At 42.1% G+C, this 22,162-nt stretch overlaps 1 protein-coding gene and 1 pseudogene across 3 annotated transcripts in view; both read left to right on the plus strand.

Moving 5' to 3' along the window:
* The window catches only part of WWOX (WW domain containing oxidoreductase), a 1,124,793-nt gene that overhangs the window by 701,959 nt on the left and 400,672 nt on the right, over window positions 1–22,162 (plus strand). The gene's annotated exons all lie outside the window — the stretch shown is intronic.
* The window catches only part of LOC102138128 (small ribosomal subunit protein uS3-like), a 143,148-nt pseudogene that overhangs the window by 37,459 nt on the left and 83,527 nt on the right, over window positions 1–22,162 (plus strand).

Genomic DNA, 22,162 nt, shown 5'->3' on the forward strand with positions numbered 1-22,162 from the left:
GTGGAGGTTGCAGTGAGCCAATGTCGCACCCCTGCACTCCAGCCTGGGTGACAGAGCAAGACTGTGTCTCAAAATAAATAAATAAATAAATAAAAAGTTCACCACTTTGACCATTTTAAAGTGTAAAATTCAGTGACTTTTAATACATTCACAATATTGTGCCACAATCAGCACTCCTTTCACAACATTTTTACCATCCCCCCAAAAGAAACACCATATCCATTAAGAGGTCATTCCTCATTTCCTCCTTTCCCCAGTCCCTGATAACCACATGTACTTTGTGTTTCTATCGATTTTACTATTCTGGATGTTTCATATAAATGGAATCACATAATATGTGGCCTTTTGTGTCTGGCTTCTTGCTATTAGCATGCTTTAAAGGTTCATCCATGTTGTAGAATGTATCAGTACTTCATTCTTTTTATGGTTGAGTGATTGTCAGGCCTCTGAGCCCAAGCTAAGCCATCATATCCCCTGTGACCTGCACGTATACATCTAGATGACCTGAAGCAACTGAAGATCCGCAAAAGAAGTGAAAATAGCCTTAGCTGATGACATTCCACCATTGTGATTTGCTTGCCCCACCCTTAAGAAGGTTCTTTGTAATTCTCCCCACCCTTGGGAATGTACTTTGTGAGATCCACCCCCTGCCAGCAAAACATTGCTCCTAACTCCACAGCCTATCCCAAAACCTGTAAGAACTCATGATAATCCACCACCCCTTGCTGACGCTCTTTTCTGACTCAGCCCGCCTACATCCAGGTGAAATAAACAGCCTTGTTGCTCCCACAAACCTGTTGGGTGGTCTCTTCACACGGATGCGTGACACAGTGATATTCTGTTACATGGATATACCACATTTTGTTTATCCATTTGCCAGTGAATAGTCATTGAGTTGTTTCTACTTTTTGGCTATTACGAATTTTGCTGCTGTGATCATGCATGTACTGTTTTTTGTTTTCTGCGAACTCTTGTTTTCTGTTCTTCGGCATATTTGGGGAGTGGAATTGCTGGGTCATATGGTAATTTTATATTTAACTTTCAGAGGAGCCACCAAATTGTTTTCCACAGAGGCTGCACCATTTTACATTTCCACCCACAATATATGAAGGTTCCAGTTTCTCCACATCCTTGGGAACACTTGTATTTTGTTTTTTTTTTTTTTACATTGTAGCCATCCTAGGAGGTATGAAATTGTATTGTTGTGGTTTTGATTTGCATTTCCCTAATGATTAATGATGTTGAGTATTTTTATGTGGTTATTTGTTATTTGTATTTTTTTTTTTAAATAGAAATGTTGATTCAAGTCCTTTGCCCACTTTTTAATTGGGTCATCTGTCTTTTGTTGTTGAGTTGTAAAAGTTGTTTATATATTTTGGATACTAGACCCTTATCATATAAATGATTTGCAAACGTTTTCTCTCAATCTGTGGGTAGTCTTTTTACTCCTTTGATAGTGTCTTTTGATGAACAAACATTTTAAATTTTGATGAAGTCCACTTTATCTATTTTGGTTGTTGTTGCTTGTGTTTTTGGTGTTGTATCTAAGAATCCATTACCAAATCCAAGGTCATAAACATTTACTCCTGTGGTGTTATGATACATATAGGGTTCCTGGCTCATAACTCTCATAGTCCTTGTTGCAGTCTTTTGTTACAATGTTGGGTGTGTTAGGCATCAGGAAACAGAATCTCTCCATCTCCTGTCCTTCTGGAGTCTCTGACTTGCTGTTGGTGTCTGGGGGTATGGGGAACAGTCTTGGGAACTAAGCCTCCAACCTCCAACTACAGGTAGACAGTGTCACAATCGAATTGGAGGACACCCAGCTGCTGTCCACTGCTTGGTATGTGGGTAAAGTGGAGTTGTAAAAGTTGTTTATATATTTTGGATACTAGACCCTTATGTAAATGATTTGCAAACATTTTCTCTCATTCTGTGGGTAGTCTTTTTATTCTTTTGATAGTGTCTTGTGATGAACAAAAGTTTTAAATTTTGATGAAATCCAATTTATCTACTTTTTGTTGTTGCTTATGTTTTGGGTGTTGTATCTAAGAATCCATTGTCTAATCCAAGGTCATAAACATTTACTCCTGTGATATTACCCCTCCTCTCACATTTGGTGAGAGAAGTCTTCTGTGTTGATTGTCATGGTGGTGTGAGAGCAGAAGGGAACGTGGTTTCCGAAAATAGTATTTCCCTGAAATGAACCCTCTATTTTCTTCTGAGACTTTTATAGTTTTAGCACTTATGTTAAGACTGTTGATCCATTTTATGTTAATTTTTCTATATAGTTTAAGGTAGGCATTCAACTTTGTTCTTTTGAATGTGAATATCCATTTGTTCCAGAAGCATTGATTTGAAAAGATAATTCTTTCTCCATTAAATGGTCTTTGTACCTTTATCAGAGATCAGTTGTTCATAAATGTAAGTATTTCTTTCTCGACTCTGAATTATATCCCGTTGATCTATATGCCTATCCTTATGCCATTGCCACACTGTTTTGATTACCGTAACTCTGTGTAAGTTTTGAAATTTGGAATTGTGAATTCTCCAACTTTGTTCTTTATTTTCAAGATTGTTTTGGGTATTCTGGGTACCTTGTATTTCCATTTGAATTTTAAGATCAATATAATTTAAATTTTAATCATGGCAGTGTTTAATAACTGGCTTGCATATTTTTTGAAAAGTCATCAGCTCTTGTGAGCCAGGGTTGGCCAGCTCCCAAACACCATGACATAAAACTTGCAGGAAAGGCTCTGTTTCCAGTTTTTTTCCCTCTGGCTTTAGGGGACATATTTTTGTTAATTTCTCTGACCATATGGCAGCATGGTTAGAATCTTGGGCTCCCAAATCAGACAGTTATGAACTTAAATTCCAATTCTGCCACTTAGCCATGTGACTTTGGACAAGTTACTCCACCTCTCCAACCTTCCGTTTCCCTGACTACAAAATGCTAAAAATAGTTGTTCTTACCTTATTGGACACTCAAGAGAATTAAAGATTATTCATGTAAGGCTGTTAGCATAACACCTCACACATAGGAAGCATTAATACATAAAATCAAATACCGTTATTGTTTCAGGATTATTATTATTTTTTAAATTTATTTTATTTTTTTGAGACAGGGTCTCACTCTGTTGCCCAGGCTGGAGTGCAGTGGTGTTAGCTCACTGCAACCTCTGCTTCCTCGGGTCAGGTGATTGTCCTGCCTCAGCCTCCCGAGTAGCTGGGATTACAGGTGCATGCCACCACACCTGACTAATTTTTGTATTTTTAGTAGAGATGGGTTTTCATCATGTTGGCAGGCTGCTCTCAAACTCCTGACATCAAGTGATTCGCTCGACCCAACCTCCCAAAGTGCTGAGATTACAGGTGTGAGCCACTGTGCCTAGCTCAGGATTATTATTTTTAGTCTAACACAGTGAATGTAAATCTCCTCTAGAAAAGTCAGAAGGTCTATGTACAACTTTAAGAATTCATCCAAAAGAGACCAGTATCCACTACCATGGACAACCCTATTGAACATGAAGGAGATAAGCAGAAACAGAAAAGAGGATCCTGTTTTCTCTCTGGCAGATTAATTTTCTTTCTTTCTTCACCCATGCCTTGGACGTGAAACCCAAGTACAAAGGTTCTGAGAAAATCAAAACAAGACTATGTTGTACAGATAAGTAGTATCTCATTGTTGGCTGGGCACAGTGGCTCATGCCTGCAACCCTAGCACTTTGGGAGGCCGAAGTGGGAGGATCACTTAAGCCCAGGAGTTCAAGACCAGCCTGGGCAACATGGTGAGACCTCATCTCTACAAAAAATACAAAAATTAGCCAGGTGTGTTGGTGTGTGCCTGTGGTCCCAGCTACTCAGGAGGCTGAGGTGGAAGGATCACCTGATCCCAGGGAAATGGAGGTTGTAGTGAGCCAAGATTACACCACTGCACTCCAGCCTGGGGTGACAGATCCAGACCCTGTCTCAAAAAAAAAAAAAAAAAAGGTGAAAAAAAGGAAAATCTTTGTTGTTCATCAGAAGCCTTCACACAAGGCCCCTAAAGGAAGGGCAGGGAAGGAGGGGGTTGGAGGTCAGTGGGAGGAGTACCTCTCTGACTCAGTGCTGTCCTGACTACCACCTGGATGTGGGCAGCATCTGCGTAAGGTGCCGGGACGGAGTGGCCTCATGAACTCATGGGAAGCAAACACACACCCTCCCTCCCATCCACCAGGCACTTGGGTTTCCTGTGTGTCTGTTGATGTGGTGGGTGTTGTGGATTTGGACTGAAGGGCAGTCTCAGGCGTATGTATTAGGAAGCATTGAGCAGGCAGGAGCAGCCGATCTGAGACTGGCATGGGCAGTGGAGATATCATTCATCTCCTGAAACATATAGTCTGGAGGAGATGGTTCCAGGACTGGCTGAGTGACTCCTTAATGTCAGCATTTTGCCCTGCCGTGGTCTTGGCCCTTCCCTTGTGTTCCCCAGATGGGTTCCACTGCTCTAAGAATCACACCTTCACAGGCCATCTCAAGTTAGTGAATCTGAGGCAAACAGAAAGTCTGGGCACGGTGGCTCATACCTGTAATCCCAGCACTTTGGGATGATGAAATGGGTGGATCACCTGAGGTCAGGAGTTTGAGACGACCCTGGCCAACATGATGAAACACCGTCTCTACTAAAAATACAAAAAATTAGCTGGATGTGGTGACACCCGCCTATAATCGCAGCTACTTGGAAGGCTGAGGTAGGAGAATCACTTGAACCGGGGAGGCAGAGGTTGCAGTGAGCTGAGATCATGCCACTGCTCTCCAGCCTGGGTGAGAGTGAAGCTCTGTCTCAAAAACAACAACAACAACATCAATAATAAACAAACAAGAAACAAAAAAACATAAAAGAGGCCTTCTCTTCACAAGTTTTTGTTACTATTTTTTGGTTTCTTTAGGGGGGAAATTTCTTTCAGAAGCCAGTGCTGAATTTTCCCATATTTCACCTTGAGCTACGTCCTATAGTCAGCTTAGACCTGTCCCTGATGCGAGGGAACGGGACTGTTGCCTGTATCCCTTAGCCATTGCCGCAGGCTTGCTGCATCACTAACCACCATTAGACCTCAGTGGCCCGCAGCAATAAACATTCGATTCTCGCCATCTCTGGGTTTGAACTGACCTTTGCTAAGCTCCCCTGTATTGCTCTGCTCACCTTTCTCATGAGTCTGGCATTGGGCTGGGAATGGGCTGATCTAGGCTGGACTTGGCTGGAGTAACCCAGCCCCACCTTGGATCTCTCTCCTCTGCTTCCCACGTGGATCCTTTTCATGGTTAAAGGTAGAAACAGAAAAAACAGGCAGAAACATAAAAAGCTCAGAGATGGCTTCCTATCACTTCTTCATTCTGGGCCAGAGCAAATCATGTGGTCCTACTCCAGGGTGAGGAATTATGTCCCACTTAGAGACTGAAAAGGTGCTGCAAGGCTGCATGGCAGAGGGCATGGATAAGGGGTTCATAAAAACTTCAGGCCATTTAATACAAATTTGTCATGTTACCCTGGCTTAGACTGATTTTGATTCATTGCTCTCTCGCCCAAACAGAATCACAATTATTTTAGTAAGGAAGGAGGAAGGATATCTTTGGGGCAGGCAATGGATAGAGCTTACCATACAAGTCTATGGGGGCATCTTACCTGTAGAAATCTTAAGATGAGGGTTAGCCAAAGCACAGAGTGGTTTGGGATGGGAAAGCCCAGGAAGGCCAGAATCCTCACCAAGATTGCCAGCAGGGAGCTCTGATTGTCCACAGCTCTGCTCTCTGCTCACCCCCGGGGTTTAGCAGTAACAGAATCCACACTGGAAGGACAGAGTGCTGTGCAGACAGAAGGAAAGACCCAAACCTTGATAACCATGGCAGTGCAACAGAAAATCTCTTTATTTGGTTGGTGCTCAAGTGATACCATTAAGTCCCTTAAGATGCAGAATTTCCTTCCCTTCCTTTTCCTTTTCCTTTTCTTTCTTATCTAATCTATCTTATCTATCTATCTATCTATATCCGTATCTATATCTATATCTATATCTATATGTATTTTTGAGACAGGGTCTCACTGTGATGCCCAGGCTGGGGTGAAGTGATGCAATCTCAGCTCACTGCAACTCTGCCTCCTGGGCTCAAGCGATCCTCACACCTCAGCCTCCCAAGTAACTGGGACCTCCATGCCCAGCTAATTTTTGTATTTTTTTAGAGATGGGGTTTTGCCATGTTATACTGGCTGGTCTGGAACTCCTGGGCTCAGGAGATCTGCCTGCCTCGGTCTCCCAGAGTGCTGGGATTCCAGGCATCAGTCACCATGCCAGGCCCCTGGTTCTATTTAAATGCTCAAACTTGGTGTGGAACTGCACAGACTATACGGCTGCTCTCCACTCAAGATTACAAATTGAACATTGACTTTCCTCATTTTTTATCCAATTTTGCTTTCCAGAGACCCAGATATGACTTCATTTTTTAAATGAAATTTTGCAGGTCATTAGCTCATAATGATTAAATGATTCTGGTTATTAGCATAAAACACAGCTGTAGTACATAAAAGGTAACCTTTATTGTTTAAATATTATTCAGTGTGCCCACATAGCACACAGCAAAAAAAAATTTTTTTTTCAGACTCTTCAGGCATTACGGAAATAACTTATGATTTCATTCAGAAACGTTGCAAATGCAATTCATCCTTGCACTGGGGTAAACATTGCCTAGAAGGGTTTGAAGAGGAATCCAGGTTAGAAACAATGAAAATTTTTGGCTGGGCAAGGTGGCTTATGTCTGTAATCCCAGCATGTTGGGAGGCCGAGGCAGGAGAATCATTTGACGGCAGGAGTTCAAGACTTCCTCATCTCTACAAAAAATAAAATATTTGAAAAAAAAAAGTGAAATTTTTGATATGGAAGAGGACATAGGGCAGGTAGGGCTCAGAAAGACCCATGCCATATAGCAAAGTTCTTAGTAACACAGGCTTTGAGTTACAACAGGCTAGATTCAAATCCCGCTGTGGTCCGAATGTCTGTATCACCCCAGCATTCATTTGTTAGGAGATGGGGACTTTTGGGAGATGATTTGGACATGAGAACAAAGCCTGCTTAATTGGATGAGTGCCCTTATAAAAGTGGCCCCAGAGAGCTACCTTGCTTCTTCCTCCATGTGAGAACCAACAAGAAGGGAATCTATGAGGAGGTGGGAGTCTGGCCAGACATTGAATTTGCTGCTTCCTTGATCTTGGACTTCCCAGCCTCCAGAGCCATGAGAAATAATTTTTTTTTCTTTCAAAGCTCCCCAGGAGTCTCTCTGAGCCTGTTCTGGCTCAGGAAGCTGCCTTATTTACAAAAAAAAAAAAAACATAAATAAACAAAAAACAAAATAAATAAAAGCTACCCAGCTTATGTTATTTTGTCATAAAAGCCCCAAAAGACTATGAGAAATCCTTCTATCTATGTCTCCTTAGGCAAAATACCCAAGCTCTCCGAATACCAATTTGCTCATCCAAAAAAATGGGTGAATAATATATAAGAGGTAACAACCCTAATACCTCTTAGTGTTGCTGTGAGAATTAAGTAAAGTACCATCTTCATGTGGTCAGCACAATGGCTGACCCTTAGCAAGACCTTGGTAAGTTATAGCTGTTGCTGTCATTCCTGCAGCTGCTATCTTTGTCATTACGCTTACTGTTATTATTAGCTCTGCTATCAGAGTGATGCTCCAGCCGGAGAAGATGGAGACCCATGTCTTCAGACTGTGAGCATAGGCAGACCCTGTCTAATGCCGAAGGTGCAGACACAGGGCACAGAACTGCCAACTGTGGCTGCTGGAACCTGTCTGCCCTTGAGTGGGTTAGTGACAAAGAAATGACTTTCCTTTTGTATGTTAGCTCTGTGCCTGGCATACTGCAAATATCTGTAGTTGATAAATTAATCTTATCATCACATGAGCATCTTGGGAAGTCTGTAAGTAATGGGAGTTGGAGGCTTCACACTGATCTTTGAGCTGGCAATTTTTCCAGTCAACTCATTTTGGACGTTGGTGCTTAAGCATATCCTGTTTTGGAGGGTGGTGCTGTTAGTGGAGGAGGTGATGGTGATGATATTGATAATGACAGCAAGAATGTCTTACATTTATTGAGTGTTCAAAAGGTGCCACATAATGTGCTAAGTGCTTTGCGGGCATTATGTTATTCACACTTCACAGGTACTCTCTTTCTACATGTAAGGAAAAAATGGCATAAATACTTTACATAATTGACCCAAGTTTTTAAGTAGAGGGTAGATTTTAAGTCCAGGCAGTCCAACCGCCTGAAAGCTGGCTCTTTAACACAATATTCTTCTGTCTTCCTGGCTGTTTTGTGAATGAGTAGGATGGAAAGGGGATCCTTGAGTTGGGAAGGTCCCCCATGGACTACAACAAGTAATTGTCTTCAACCTCCATCTAGATGGAGTGCTCACAAGATCCTCTACATCAAACCTGGGGCCTTAGTCCAGTGCTGAGTCTTCCCAATTCTGAAAAAAGGATTCAGGGTATAATTTCTCACACGGATTTCTGGGACAGTGCTTTCTGGGAGCACCACGCCTCACTTACCAGTTGGACACTCATGTATAATTCTGGCTTTTGAATTTTTATTTTTTTTATTAACAGATACACAATCGGCATTGGGTGTGGCTCTGGAGATTCAATCTACTGGGCAAGTGTCATATTTCTTAACCTCAGTTTTTTCAACTGTAAATGGGGACAATAATGACATCTACCTATTATCCTTGAGGATGGAATGAGATATTGAATATAAAGTATCTAGTAGAGTGGCTAGCATGTAGTGAGTACCCAACACATACAATAAATGTTGGCTCTTATTACTATCAAGTGGAAACAAAAGTATAAGGTTTAAGTAAGTGAACAAAATGGGAGATAATTGAGGAAGAAAATCAGATGATGTCTAAGATAAGGCAAAGAACATTTTGTGAATGTTTAAATATCCTAAGACCCACTGGGGCAGTTTGTAGCAACATTTGCTCAAGGACAGTGTATATAATAAATATTTTAGGCTGGCTAAGAGAATGGCTCTGAATGTCTACCCAGCTATGACATGTAGAAACGCTCCTTGCCTTCCTTCCACAACTTTCTTCCTTTAATCAGGATCGACTTAGCTGTTAAACAACTCCTAGAACTGTGGTTGATTACTTGCTGTAGTAACAATCAGTATGGACATTCAGCAACTGGCCTTCCATACTGTGATTCAGGGACCCAGACTTTGACTTCTGGGGCTCAGCTATACCCTGGAGCCTGCGAATTCTCTGCTGGATCCTTTAAGTCCAGTCATCTGACAGGGGAAGAAAAAGTACAAGATTCCAAGGAGTTACTAGGGGTCAAGCCTAGAAGCAGTGAGATCACTTCCACCTGCTTCCCATTGGCCAGAATTCAGTCACATGATTACAACCAACTGCAAGGGAGTCTGGGAAATGTAGTCTAGTGATGCCTTCAGGAGGCAAGAGAAATGTTTTCAGTGAACACATTGCCTTCTCAGCCTTGCTTTCTATTGTAGATTTTTTACAATATTGCTTTAAAATTGCATGGTCTTGTACAAATGATACGAGTTTTATTTTGCCTTTTGGAAGGAGTTACTGTCCATATTTGTTACAGATATATCTGTTTATCAGCATCATTGCAAAGTATTAGAAAGGGCCCTTGCCTGGGCTAGCAGCCAGAACCATTCTTCAGTTCCCAGCAGCCATCCAGCCACTCATTGCTATGTGAGCTGGGGCTAGTCACTAAGAACCTTTGATCGCATGTTTCTTTATCTTCTTCCTCTTTTTTTTTTTTTTTTTTTTCAAGACAGAGTCTTACTCTGTCGCCCAGGCTGGAGTGCAGTGGCACGATCTTGGCTCACTGCAAGTTCTGCCTCCCGAGATCAACGGATTCTCCTGCCTTAGCCTTCTAAGTAGCTGGGATTACAGGCATGGGCCGCCATGCCTGGCTAATTTTTGTGTTTTCGGTAGAGATGGGGTTTCACCTTGTTGGCCAGTCTGGTCTCGAATACCTGATCTCAAGTGATCCACCCACCTCAGCCTCCCAAAGTGTTGGGGTTGCAGGCGTGAGCCACTGTGCCAGGCCCCAGCTTTCTTTATCGATAGAATTGGGAAAATTGTACCTGCCTTGCCTGCCTCATTGGGTGTGGAAGAAACGACATAATCCGTGAGAGTGCCTTCTGAATGAAGAGTACCTTCTAAAGGGAAAAGCTAATGTCAAGTCAGCTACCTCTGACCCAAATAAGAACACAAAATTACAAGACTGTATTGTATAATCATGCATGACACAAGGTATGCAATTTTAAGGATCAAAGTGGTTAAAAAAAAAAATTGAAACATCAGATATAAAAAGGCAGCCCCAGCAGGTAGGAGCTTGCAGTCACTTCCCGACATGCCTAAAGTAGACCCATTCCCATTGCTCTCATTTGTAGAGATGGTCTCGAGGCAGCCTGGAGTCAAGACAAGAGTGCCAGGCAGGATTGAGGCACTGTTCCAGTTCCAGTCTGGCTGCTTTTTCAACCTGGGGCTTTAGTCATGTCAATATTCCTGAGCTTCCATTTGCTTATTTGAAAAATAGGAAGATTCGTCCAGTCTCACGGAACTGTGATAAGTAACAAACAATCTCCCAGAAAAATCTCCAGCCAAAAATCCCCTGGAGGCCAGGTGCATTAGTGCATGCCTGTAATCCCAGCACTTTGGGAGGTCGAGGCAGGAGGATCTCTTGAGGCTAGGAGCTCGAGACCAGTCTGGGCAACATAGCAAGACTCTGTCACTACAAAGAATACAAAAATTAGCTGTGCATGGTGGCGCATGCCTGTAGTCCTAGCTACCCAAGAGGCTGAGGTGGGAGGATTGCGTGAGCCCAGGAGGTCAAGACTGCAGTGAGTCATGATCACACCACTGCCCTCTACCCTGGGTGACAGGGTGGGACTCCGTCTCTAAAAACAAAAACAAAAAACAAAATCTACTAAAAACTCACTGGAGCTATGAGAAATCTTAGCCCATGGAAACCAGTCTTCTCCCTTTGTTTCTGGGGAAACTGAGGTTCAGAGAGATGGAGCTTGCTCATGTTATATAGGGAGCAAAGGACAGAGCTTGAACCAGAGCACAGAGGTCATGATACCAAATCCAAGGCACCTTCGACACAACGTAAGCAGGAAGGGAGAGTCTTGCTATTTTGAATCCAAACTGAAGTTATGCTCTGGGCTTCCAGAATCTGGGTCAAAAAGAGTAGAAGTCAGGCTCAGATCGACTGCTTTTCGAGAGAGAGAGAGAAAAAAAAAATTTGCCTTTCCCTCGCTAGAGGTCAGATGTCAAAAAAGCTAATAACAGAATCCAAGGATGTCATCGACAAATGAAAAAAAAAACAGGTGCGATACGGGAACAAAAGCTATCTTATCATTAATATGCCGCTTTTTTGTTATGTACTCATGCCCCAGAAATTATTGTACAGCCTGTACTTGAGTCCTTAGGCAGAAAGCATCTTATCATTCACGAGCTTAGCTATGCGGTATATTCCCCCCTCCCCACAAGGGAGTTGTTGGGGTTTTTTTTTTTTTTTTTTTAAAGAGATTTACAGTGATCTTTCCCTTTAGGTTTTTCTCGAAACATATATATTTTAAATTTCTCGCCATCTCAGGGGTAAATAAATATATTAAAATAAGCTATGGGATGTATAGCAGAGTATAACAATGATAAATGATGTTGTGTGTAATTTTTCTACTATTAACATAAAGTAATATAAACTGAAGGACACTAGTCTATTGAGAGACTTAGAAGCTAATGTTCCATATCAGATGCGGCCAATGTCAGGACTGAATACAGATTAGGCAGTGTCCTTTTCTCCCCAGGGGAATTAAAGTTTGAGATACCACTCGCTGCCAGTGGTTTTATGGCATTTTGTTGGGGCCGGTGGTGCCTTTCTTGGTCTATTAATTCAGGAGCCGTAAATGACAATGTGAGCAAAATGCTTTTCCGGTGGGATGCATTTCATTTATATGTGCTTGTATCGTCTATACCTTGTCAATCCATTTTGTCACAATAAGTGTTTTTAAATTGTGTAGATTACCTCCACTTCATTATGGTTCCTGGCATTTGTGTCTTATGCAAGGCTATTATGTGAAGTTAGGAAATATTTAAAAGTCTGCCTTTCTAAAGAAACAGGGACACGGTGCAGAAAAGTTCATCCGGAGTTAGTCTTTTCTCTTGCTGTCTCTTTAGCGGAGAGTTCATGGGCAGGGTACACTCTGCAAGAAGGAATGAAAACCCCAGGGTAGATGCTTACAAAAATCACTTTCAAAAAATTGATGGTGTCCGTCTGAGTTAACAAACACACGCTCGCACATCTGTGCTTGCTGGATTTTTAAGAACTTACCGGCATTTAAGATTTTCTTAGGAAAATGATTTTCTCACCAGGGATAGAGTCTCAAAGTTGGAGGTATTTTATTTTGTTTTAAATAATGTCATCATCACACGTCATTTCAGACCTCAAAAGTCCACTCCAAATCTCTCCTTATGGAGTTGAGGAGGGGAGAGGCTGTCAGAGGCAGAGGGACTTGGCCAAGGTCACATGGCTTTGGACGCCCCCCTCCGAATCTTGAAGCTCATGTTCTGTGCCACTTTGTGTACTGACTTTTCTGCTCTTTTATGCTGCCTGCTCTCTAATGTCATCCAAAAACATTCTCTAAAGAAAGTACACAAAAGGAGAAAGGGGGAATTGGGCGTGCCATTGGGAGAACAAATCTGTTTAGATATCTTTGGCTGTGTTGACAGAAGCTGCCCAATTATACCCAGTTACAAATTTTAAATGCATGTTAGTCAAAGTTCCAGTTAGATAGCTTTAGAAAAATGTCTGTGTGAATGACGACTTTTGCCTGAAATGCGTCCTCAATCTCAGGCACTGGTCAGGAACCTCCCCCGCGTCTGGCATTCCAGGTCTGAGGTTCCGATGAACTCTTCTTCTCTCCCTCCCCATTAAAATGGGCAGAAGGGAAGGAACACTTGGGTCTCACCAAGCATGTTGTTATCCTTCGGGTTGGCTCGGAGATGATACGTTTGTCACGGTTCATAAATTTTATCTTTGCACTAAAAATAGGGTTAGAATATCTTCAATGCAATTATAAAAATGTATTAAAACTGGGAAGGAGAAAAAATATGGTGGTAGATGCGATTTTAATGATTGTATAAATGTTCACTGTTCCGTGGCAAAAAAAAAAAAAAAAAAAAGTCGGGCTTTTCTGCCACAGTATTTCAGAGGAATGCCCGGGCCTGGTTTTCTGTAAATGTGTACCATGTGCTTTTATCACAAAGACAAATATGTTGCTCTAATATTCTGCTTGGAGCAGAGTGACCAGCTGACATTATATGATATCCGCAGGCTTTGATTGTGTAGGTGCCTGTAGTCACTGGCTATGAAAATGGCCCCAAATAAAGTGATATCCACACTTCTTCTTTCTCCTACAAATTGGGAGGTCTAGGAACAGGGGTAAGCCTGTGTAGTCAGAATTAGCCTGCAACACGAATTACTATGCAGAGTCTGTCCCCACTGTGATAGAATTTGCCGTTCGCTTCCTTTGCTAAATGGCTTGCGGTGGCAGCTGACGGCCAAAGGGGAAGCTGAGAACAGCAAAGATTCAAGTGCAAACATTTTAGGGGGTTCCTGACTTCAGGCCTCTTTTCAGAATGAGGGAATTGTCTAAAATCTCAAATGCATTCTTGGCTAGGGTCAGGCATGTAGCAGCCACAGCAAACTTCTCTGGAGATAGCATCTCCTCCCCAGCACTCACTTGACAGATAGTGCTCTGTCAACAGACAGTCTGATAGTTTAGCAAGTTTTTGCAAGGCATTCCCCAATATAACCATTAAGCATGAAACTCTCGAATGGAAGTTTCGTAAAATAGAAAAAAAAAAAAAAAGTGAGCATAAATGCAAACGATTACCCCATGTAATAGTTTATTTATTTCATGCTACACTTTTCTGGGCAGTGTTGTTGTCATTCTCTCTCTATCTCTTTTTTTTTTTTTTCTTAGACAGAGTCTCACTCTGTTGCCCGGGCTGGAGTGCAGTGGTGCAATCTTGGCTCACTGCAGCCTCTGCCTCTGCCTCCGCCTCCCAGGTTCAAGTGACACTCATCTCAAGTGGTTTCTACCTCATTTAAAAAAACAAAACAAACAAAAAAAAACACTTGCCATTTTTGGACTGGGCGTGCTGGCTCACGCCTGTAATCCCAGTACTTTGGGAGGCCGAGGCATGTAGATCACCTGAGGTCGTGAGTTTGAGACCACCCTGGCCAACATGGTGAAATCCCATCTCTACTAAAAATGCAAAAATTAGCTGGGTGTGGTGGCAAGTGCCTGTAATCCCAGCTACTCAGGAGGCTGAGGCAGGGGAATCACTTGAACCCGGGAGGTAGAGGTTGCAGTAAGCTGGTATCATATCACTGCACTCCAGCCTGTGACAAGGCTAGACCCTATCTCAAAAATAAACAAACGTTTGCCATTTTAGTTGCCAATGAGGATATCTATCCTCTTGGCATTTGAATGCAGCCAAAGTCCTTACTGGGGAAATTTTTGAGCTCTCACCCCTCACTAACAATTTCTCTCCTTTGTTTCTGAATGAAGTTATCCACAGAGTTTTAAAGTGAATGGTGAGTTGTGGATACCTCTTCCGAGCAGGTGCACCCCCATCCTGCCATTGTCCCTCTCCTTAGCGTATATGGATTAACAACATTTCACTTTCAGACAAAGAGACATTTCAGTTTTTTTAGGAGATTAAAGCTGTGTAAGATGTACAATTTAAACTGGGTGTTGATATTTTATAGATTGTTGAGTCCGATTCCCCTGATCTAAAATGAACTGGTTTTGTTATTTGATGTAAATCGCTTAACCTCTTTCCACGTTTTTTCAGCAAAAAGGGATAAGAACAGAACCTGCCTTGCAGAAAATTAACTGAGATGATACGTGGAAAGGGCCTATCCCAGAGGCTGGTGCACCGTGGTGGCTTTTGCCGGCTGGTGCGCCGTGGTGGCTTTTGCCGGCAGGTGCGCCGTGGTGGCTTTTGCCGGCTGGTGTGCCGTGGTGGCTTTTGCCGGTGCTGCTGGTTGTTGTTATTAGCATTCTTGTCTTTGTGAAAGTGACAAGGAATGTGCCTGTGCATGAATCTCACTCTTAGATCAGACATGCTTTTGAAATATCCAGATATATTCAACACAAAGAGCAAAGTTTTTTTCTATTTTGTTTGTTTGGGGTTTTTTTGTTTTTGTTGTTGTTGTTGCTGTTTGCTGGTGTTTACTGAATGCATGCAAGGCTGAGGAAACAAGTGTATTTAAATAAATAAGGAGTGTATTTAAATAAACAGTGGTTTATGGAAGGCTTTGGAAATCTACTGTATTAATCTGGAATTTTATGAAATTTTACCAGAACCTAAGTTATTAATAGTTGAGGACAAAGACCAACCATTTTCCCCAAAACTTAGTCAATAGTTTTGTCCTTAACAACTAATTAATAAATATCTGTGAATATAGTGAGTGACTAAAGCAATGCATTAGTGGTTGAATGGCTGGCCACCGTGCCTCGTGCCTGTAATCCCAGGACTTTGGGAGGCAGAGGCAGGTAGATTACTTGAGGTCAGAAGTTCAAGATCAGCCTGGGCAACATGGTGAAACCCCGTCTCTACTAAAAATAAAAAAATTAGCCAGGTGTGGTGGTGGGTGCCTATAATCCCAGCTACTTGGGAGGCTGAAGCAGGAGAATTGCTTGAACCCAGGAGGGAGAGGTTGCAGTGAGACAAGATGACGCCATTGCACTCCAGCCTGGGTCACAGAGCAAGACTCAATGTCAGAAAAAAAAAAAAAAAAGAAAGAAAGAAAAGAAAAAAAGGAATGAATGAGTGGCAAGAAAGATGAACTGACTTTTATCACCAGGCCTGCCATGGAATTCATGGCCCCTTGCACTGTAGCCAGTAGGTGCAAGAGTATCTAGTAGGCACTCTATTTTTAAAAAATGTCTTGGAATCAATCATAATTTAATACCAATTATATAAAAATTAGTCTTGCAGGATCCAACAATTCTGATTCATTCCACTCACAGGACAAATCAGTTCTTAACACAAACCCCATAGATTCTTCCTTAAATAAAAAAGTGTGGCTATGAAGAAATAAGACTTCCCCCCCCCCGCCCCCCGATTCAAACCACCACTTGCTCATGTGCGTTATTGTAGTGGCTTTGCAGAGTATTTCTTTGGCCAGAAAGTCTATTGTCAAATTGATCTTCATGCTTAAGTATAGGATTTATTTCTCCAGCTCATGCAGAATTCTGTTTTATATGGAGATTTTAAATTCGTGCAGAAAAGTATTACGTGGGTTTCAAAGGTACTCTTTTTTCTTTTTTGAGACAGGGTCTCACTGTGTTGCCCGGGCTGGACTGCAATGGTGCAATCACGGCTTCCTGCAGCATTGACCTTGTGGGCTCAAGCAATCCGCCTGCCTCAGCCTCCCAAGTAGCTTAGAACCACAGGCATATGCCACCATACCTGGACATGTTTTTAAGTTTAATTTTTGTTTTTGTAGAGATGAGGTCTCCGTATGTTGCCCGTGTTGGTCTCAAACTCCTAGGCTCAAGCAGTCTTCCCACCCCGGCCTCCCAAAGTGCAGGGATTGTAGGCGTGACCCCTCTTGCCCAGCCTGAAGAGCGTTCTTGGAAGTAAAACCACGGGATCTGTTGGAAGTGGCATGATGGAGGAATTTTAAAAGAATTGAACAAATAAAGTAGTCAGAAGCAGTCAGAACTCAAAAATACTGCTTCATTTCTCCCAAATCACCATCACCAGACAAACAGGTGTGTGTGTGGATGGGGGAGGTGGGCAGGTAGTACTTCATGGTCTTGGAGGAAGGAAGGTGCTCCTCCTTCTTAGCTGATTAACGATGAGATAGATAGAAACAGCCACATCACTGTGAGATGGAAGCCCTTCTTTCCTTCAGCTGACTTCCCTCTCCTTCATTCCCAACCAGGTTCGACCCTGCCAGAGTGGAGGTTGTGGCAGATGGGTCAGATAGCACGTGTCCTGTCGCTGTCACCACTTTTTAATGAGGGCTGGGGCTCCTCTTGAAGAGCCCAGGAACTGCAGTCCCTCCTCTGTGCCTTCCCCTGAACACAATGCGCCCTCACTAATAAATTCTGAGGGCTGACACTGCCTGAGCCGGCTGGTCTTTGCCCTCAATTTCATTGAGATGGGCCATTGAAAACTCATTACAAGCTGTTTAGACTCTGACTTTGACTTTTGCTCGGCAGCGAACAAAATTAACAGCTCTTGGAGGTAGCAAAAAAGGCACTCAGCCAAATTAAAAAAAAAAAAAAGAAAGAAAGAAAGAAAGAATTGAAATGATGAGAAAAGACTTTTAATATTAACTCCATTAGTCATGCAAACAAGCGCACGTCGGAAGCGCATATGTTCTGCGTGTGGCTCTCATTTGGAGTCTGGTGTGGATTGTGGCTTCTCCCAGTGGAGGGAAATTCATACCCAGGTCTTACACGCAGCTCAAAATTTTTTACATGTCAAGCAATGAGCCTTTGAGTGTAGCAGAATTGCTTCATAAATTTAACTATCACTTTCAAATTTCTGTTTTTTTCTAATTTAGTGCTTGATAGTTTTTTATGTGATAATTTTAAAATGCTGTTTATAGCAAAAGTTACCTTGATAGTACAGGTGTGCAGAGAAAATTCACAGCCATCAATAAAAAGGAAAAAAAAAAATCCTGTTTATACCTTAGGCATTCAGTGATCCTGAGGATGTAACCATGGCAGTATTACAGGTTTTAAAAGCAACGCAATTAATCTAAATTTCTTCCAAACTAAAAGCTACTGAAAGATTTAAATATTGCTACCAATATCTACGGATGGTTTCCACTGATATTTGGGAAGTTTTCATTTGTATTTGGGAAGCTTTGCATGAGCAAAATGCCCCTTTCTCCTGATATTTGCAACTCATCTTAAAAGTAAAAGTACTTTTGTGCATGTGGTCTTGTACATGAAATTAAGACTATCACTACCAAAATATCAAAATTTAAGAATTAGATTGTGAAATGTTTAAAGTAGGCAAAGAATGTTTAACCAAGAGAGGAAAAGTGTATTTGAGAGAGACCTGATGAGTTCACCACCAACTCTGGAGAATCAAACCCAAAACAGCATAGATTTTTTTGTTGTTGTTTTTTTGAGACGGAGTCTCACGCTTTTGCCCAGGCTCAAGGGCGGTGGTGTGATCTCAGGATCTCGGCTCACTGCAAGCTCTGCCTCCTGGGTTCACACCGTTCTCCTGCCTCAACCTCCTGAGTAGCTGGGACTACAGGCGCCCACCACCACGCCTGGCTAATTTTTTTTTTTTTTTTTTTTGCATTTTTAGTAGGGTTTCATGATGTTAGCCAGGATGGTGTCAATCTCCTGACGTCGTGATGCGCCCGCCTCAGCCTCCCAAAGTGCTGGGATTAAAGATTTGAGGCATCTTGAAGGTAGAGGCAAAAGAGTGGGGTCCACTTTGGATTTTTAGGTTATTCACTGTTAAGACCTAAACAGCTTCTCATTTGGGTGAAACATGGGAGTGTCAAAAATAAGTCACTGTCACTCTTTGCCAACTTCCTTTAACTCTTTGTATGGCTGTATCTCCATAGATATCCAGTTTTTTCTTTTCTTTTTTTTTTTCAATTCCTCTCCAAACTGTCATTGACAGTGCCAAGATCTGTGAATATGGAAATATTAAGACTTTTTTCCTGCCTGTTTGGGTCCTCTTTCTAGCATGCCAGGAACATTTTTCTCATCTTTTGAACATTAGGGAATAACACCCAGTGCCACCCTCTAACCTCAAGAGACAGAAGTGGAGGATCCTCTTAAGAAATCTTTGAAAGCCAAAGTAATGAATTAGTCCAAAGCCGGTTGAGGCTCTAGACAGACCTTAGCAGTCAAAGCAATAAATGTATAATCCCATAAATCTAAACTTTGTGGTATATTCATTAGGCTCTCTGTTTTCTTTTCCTTCAAATGTTTCGCTTAATTCCCTGATATAATAAGCCTTCCAAATTCTTGGTGTTTTTCTACAACCAAGACCTTGATCTTTTTCCTCTCAGGATTTCTTTCATGAGAACCCATCTTCTGGCCATTTGGATATCACTGATGAGGGAATTGAAGCATTTCCCTATTCTGTAGAGTTTCATTAAAGTTTGACGATATTCCAGTAACTCTTGTTGCATAACAAACCACCCCCAAATTTAGTGGCTTAAAACAACAACATTTATTTTGTTCAGGACTCTGTAGTTTCAGCAGGGCTCTCAGGAACAGCTTGTCTCTGCTCCAATTAGCATCAGCTGAAGCTGCTTGAAAGCCAGGGTCTGAGATCACCTGAAGGTTGTTCACTCATGAGTCTGAGGATTGATGCTGACTGGTGGGTGGGACTCTTGCTGGAGGGGCTATTGGCTGGAGCACCTACACATTGTCTCCATGTGTCCTGGGCTTCCTCACAATATGGTGGCTGGGTTTCAAGGGTGAGCATCCCAAAAGAAAGAAGGAAACAGATGCTACATTGCCTTTTATGGCCTTCCATAGAAGTTAGATAGCCCTGGTTTTCCTGCATTCTATTTTTTAGACTGTCAGACCCACCCCAATCAGATTTATAGTGAGAGAAAATAGACCCCACCTCTTCTGGAAGAGAATGTGGGACTGGACATACTGCTATGGCCACTTTTGAGAGATTCAGTCTGCCACATAAGCGAACAGTTCATGTCCTACAGCGGGATATTGGGAAAAGAAGTGGTATTTGGGAGGCGGTCAAGAAACCTGGTTTGGAATCCTATCTCTGCCCCTTACTAGCCACATGACTGGGTCTTAGCATGCTCATCTATGAAATGGGGGACACTAATGCTGACCCCACATTTGTGCTGAGGATTATGCAAATAAAATCTGTAATTTGTACAAGTGTCCACCAACTGCCTGGTGCAGACTGGATGCTCAATAAGTCTTTGGTGAGTCAGTTTATTGAATTGGAATCTGCACATTATGGCCATTATTTAGGTTTATTGTGTCCTAATCTATGTCACTGAGTACCTCCTTGCTGTTTTTCATGAGTTTTCCACTGAGTTGCAACATGCCACTGGCCAATGAAGGTCAGGGAGGAAACAGATTAACAACATCTCATACCACAATGTCAAAATACTTAAAAGTGTTTACAGAGCCCGGTGACACCCAGTGAATTTAAAACAAGAGGACCGGAGCAGAAGTAAAACTATTCTTGTTCTTCTAAGCTTGAACACAGGCCTTGATGTTTTATGATTGTTTTAAGGTCCATTAATCGTTGAATCATGAGGCCATGTAACAAAATGACAGCTTTAACATCGAGGGCCCGGGTTTATTTTAAATGTTTTTGCTTCTACATGGATTCTAATTAATGACAGTGGCTAAAACCTGATTCAAATGTGGCAAACTTGGAGTGCCATGGGATGAAGCGAGTCAGTTTCATCTAGGAGCATTTAATGGCTTATGGAAAGAAATATTCCCTTAGATTGAAGGGTGCCAGCGTTTAATGGGCATTAGCTGATTCTCAGAAAGAGGAAACAATGTACTGTTATATAATTGGGGTTTCTTCAAAGTGGCCTGACCAAACTGTAGTGCTGCTTCTTTGTCTGACATGGTAGCCACTAGCCACATGTGGCTATTTAAACTTAAATGAATTAAAGTTATATGACATTTGTAAAAATCACTTCTTCAGTTTCATTAAGTAGCCCCATTTCAAGTGCTCAGTAGCTATGTGTCCCTAACACACTGGACAGCAGAGTGACAGAACATTTTCATTTCATCGGACAGTTTAACTGCTTTGGAGACTGCTTCCTGGTTCTCCTTTGGCTTTTTCCATGTTCACTCCGGAATTAAAGTCAACCAGCTCAAATGTCCCCTCTTTCCCCACAGATCTTTGTGCTGAAAGGCATCCCCTTCCCCATTTGGAGAATCTTCTAGGGCCTAGGCCCAAGCAGCCAGGACTCCCTGTAGTAAACTCCACTCCTCAATTTTTAGCACCCATGGTATTCCGCCTGAAGGTCAAGGCGTCTTTCAACCCCTCTAAATATCCTCCTCCTCTGATACCATAGGGACCCTGAACCTCTAGTCCTCAAGAGTAGTCATTCATCCCTCTGGACTATGGATCCCTTTGCAACCCAGAAGCAACTACTGTATGGCCTCTTCAAACCTGTATATGCTGCAAGTATTGTATTCTAGGTAGGATAAATAACAGGTCTTATAGGTGTAAATAATTTTCAAATATGGGTAAATGCTATTGGGATGTGTAAAGTAGAAATCCATTTTACAGTGTTACTGAATCCATAGTAACATGATTATTACCTACTTACTAATTGATGATTACTACAAACGTGGATCTTTGTGAATTTCCGATGTCACAGAAGGGTGTTCATAACTAGAAAAGTCAGTAGCCAACATTCTGGGAAGTAGAGGCCTCTTCCTTGATGCTTCATTGGTTTAAACATAAACTCCAACAGAAAAACATGCCATCATCTTTAATTTCCTGCACCAGCCAAACATTTATTTCATGTGATCCTCACACTAGATTGAGTGGTTCCATATGAATATCCTATGTCAAAGATGAGTAAATTGAGATGCGAAGGTTCTAATTTGCCTGGTGTCCTGGGTGTGTGATCGTGACCACTAGCCTAAACTGCTATTTTATGTCCACCTATCAACCTCCACGGCTGCCCCGCATTTGAACACACATAATATAGTTGTGTGGCTTGGTGGAGCCATCTAAATTCCGTTAGGCCATTAGCCAATGCCGCTATTAGGGGCTAAATGTCACGCACTTGATCTAAATGTACTTAGGAGAATTCTCAGGACCTGATGAATTATGATTGGGAATTTTATGGCCTCATAGGTTGCAGGCATCATACCAACTGCAGCTAATGAGCTATGGGCCCTGAGAAGCACTGAGGACACACGGCGTTCTGCACACAGAGAGGGCTGTTTCTGTCTGTTCTCCCCCTGCACCCTTCTCAGATGCAATCTCAAGTCACGTGAGAACAGTGCAAATGTTTCTCCTGGATGGTTTCCTTTAGAGCATGTGTCCTATGACTTGAAATGGATGTCTGA

The sequence above is a fragment of the Macaca fascicularis genome, chromosome 20, assembly GCF_037993035.2.
Source record: "Macaca fascicularis isolate 582-1 chromosome 20, T2T-MFA8v1.1".
Lineage (NCBI taxonomy): Eukaryota > Metazoa > Chordata > Mammalia > Primates > Cercopithecidae > Macaca > Macaca fascicularis.